Here is a 3,243-nt window from a genome sequence, read left to right on the forward strand (position 1 = left end):
AAGGATGATATTTTGGGTTATGAACTTAGCCGTTTGTTGAATGCTTTTAATTATGTTTATGTTATGACTTTTTGTTATGTGCAAAACTTTTAAAGATAATTGTAAGGATATAATTATCTTCACGTATGTTTATTGATGATATTTAGAAATGAAAATCATTAATAGATATACTACTTTTGTTCAACATTGGTTTGTCAAAAAGCAAGTTTGCATGTGAGATATGTTGCCCAATAGCTAGCATTATTAATAGTTTAATTGATTGATTCAATGAAAGTTGATTTATGTCTTTTAGATAATATTAATCATTGTTGGATGCATAAACATTTTGTTCACGATATACTCATAATGGAAGCTGCCAAATATCTTCCTAATTCATTCGATCCTTGACCTAGTGCTCTCACTATACTGTAGCACTCCCTGCCATTTCCATCGTATTTTTAATATATTTTCTATATCTCTGTTTCTAACCATTTACAACATTTATTTTATAATATTCAAAGTTAACAACTCTAAGCTGTAATTCCTTGTTCTCTGTGGGTTCGACATCCGAAACACTCGTATTTTCCATTTTATTACTTGATTTACGACACGCGCACTTGCGTAATTGCTATAGCATTTTCGTAGCATCAAGTTTTTGGCATCGTTGCTGGGGAGAAATGATAATACATTGGAGTTGTTTTTCTTTTATTTTTACTAACTTTGTTATTTTCTTTTTGTAGGTACAATTTTTTTAGCAAAGCGTTGTTGGAGCATTACTTGCAGCAACATCCAGAACATAGAACCATTTGAACTATCCATTAAAAGAGGCAACAAAATCAACAACAACCAAACATGGCTCAGTATATTGCTCCACCTTTCCAAAATATTCTGATGCGATAACATTGCTACAACATCGATGACAACAACAGGCGAATCCGAAAGTATATTGTTCAAACATTGGATGATCTATATCCTAGCATCGTGAGGCCTGACATCTGTATTGCCAACTTCGAGCTACAACCAATGATGTTCTTAATGCTGGAGTTAATTGGGCAATATAGTGGGATGCACATTGAGGACCCTCGAGTGCACTTGCGAGCATTCATAGAAGTGTGCGATTCTTTTGTACATCGAGGAGTGCCCATAGAAACACTAAAGCTGAAGCTTTTCCTTATTCGCTGCGAGACAAAGCTAGAGACTGGTTGACATCGTTGTCACCTTATGCTATAGCATTATGGAATGAGTTGGCACAAAATTTTTTGCAGCGTTTCATTCCACCCAACATGAGTGTTAAATTGAGGAATGTCATCACATCTTTCAAGAAATTGAAGGAAGAGAGCTTGTATAAAGAATGGGTGTGATTTAAAGAAGTGTTGAGCAAATATCCGATACATGGTTTCTAGTATTGGATATAAATAGAGATATTTTACAATGGTCTTAACATGCAAACTCGAATGGTTGTAGATGCCTCAGCCGATGGAGCATTGCTGGACAAGTCTTACAATGAAGCCTATGACATCCTTGAAAGAATCTCCAATAATGACTACCAATACCCCAACACAAGGAACATGTTTAGCAAACGCAATTCTACAATAGTGGACTCTGTCGCCCTAAATTTAATGGCTTCACAAACAATAGCATTGACTGAGATGGTGATGAACCTGCAATAACCTGAAGGTATATATAAAGTGAAATCAACATCCATTGTTACTTGTGTCTATTGTGGTGACAATCATAATTTTGGTGAGTGCCCTCAAAATCTTGATTCCATGTATTACACGTGGAGCTACAATTAGATTGATAATTCCTACACCTATAAGAATACCTACAATATGAACTCTGAGAATCATTTTGATTTATCATGGGGAAGTCAGGATGCAACCTACTCTAATGAGGCGTTGTATTCATATTTTGAGAATTCAGAGAAACAACATCAGTTGTAGCAACAATATATGAAGCAACAATTGATGTCATCATATCAATATATGACATCCCAACATCAGTCATAACAATGAGTAACATAACCTCAGCAACATTAGAATTATCAAGGACAACTTCCTAACCAAACTACTATGTTTACATCTCTTGAAGCTCTAATGAAGGAATATATGGCAAGTCAATTATCGTTAAGAGCTTTGGAGAATCAAGTTAGATAGTTGGTTAATGCATTGAACAACGAACAACAAAGAGAATTCCCAAGTGAATATGAAGTTACTTGTAATCAACATTGCAAATTTGTCTCAACGGGAAGTGGACTTCAACTTGGGAATAATGATGAGCTAAAAAAGAAAGAGGATAAGAGGCCTAAATACCAATTCAAAGGCAATGAGCTAAAAGTAGAGAGTGGGCCATCTAACATTAATGCTACATCAAATGATGTATTACAGTGCAACAATTCTAATCACGTGGCACCAATAATGCCAACAAAACTACCACTTGCAATGCCACAGTAATTATCGCTGCAACTTAAATGAAGACCACCACCTCCATTCCCTCAATGATTCCAAAATTCCAAGGAGGTCCAACAATTCAAGAAGTCCTTTGATATGGTGAAGCAATTAAGGATCAACATCCCATTGATTGATGCTTTGTAACAAATACTTAACTATGCCAAATTTATGAAAGAAGTGATTTCAAAGAAATGTAGCATTGGCGAGTTCGAAACCATTGCACTCAGTGAAGGGTGTAGCACTATGGTAATGAGCAGATTGCCACCGAAGTTAAAGGATCCATGGAGATTTACTATTACTTTCACTATTTGCAATCAATACATTGCTAGAGCATTGTGTGATTTAGGTTCCAACATTAACTTAATGAATTTGTCTATTTTCAGGAAATTTGGGATTGAAGCAACACCTACCACTGTGGCATTACAATTTACTGACCAATCCACTGGCCACCCTAAAGGCAAAATAGACACCATGCTAGTACAAGTGGATAAATTCATCTTTCTAGCAGACTTTATTATCTTAGAATGTGCAGCCAGCAAAGATGTGCCAATAATCATGAGCAAACCTTTCCTTGCTACAACCCCAACACTCGTTGATGTCCACAAGGGAGAATTCATAATGCATCTAAATGACCAACATATTACATTCAATATTTTGCAATGTGATGACAATGTTGAATGCTATGTTGTTGGCATTATCGACGGAACAAAGCGAGCACACTTGGATGAATGTTGGAGCATGTGTAATGTGCACATGATAAAACACTATGGTGGCCGTATACCCAAACACATTGCTTCAATTTTGTTCTATGAAC

Source organism: Hibiscus syriacus, unplaced genomic scaffold (assembly GCF_006381635.1).
Source record: "Hibiscus syriacus cultivar Baekdansim isolate YM2019G1 unplaced genomic scaffold, ASM638163v2 tig00112383_pilon, whole genome shotgun sequence".
NCBI lineage: Eukaryota > Viridiplantae > Streptophyta > Magnoliopsida > Malvales > Malvaceae > Hibiscus > Hibiscus syriacus.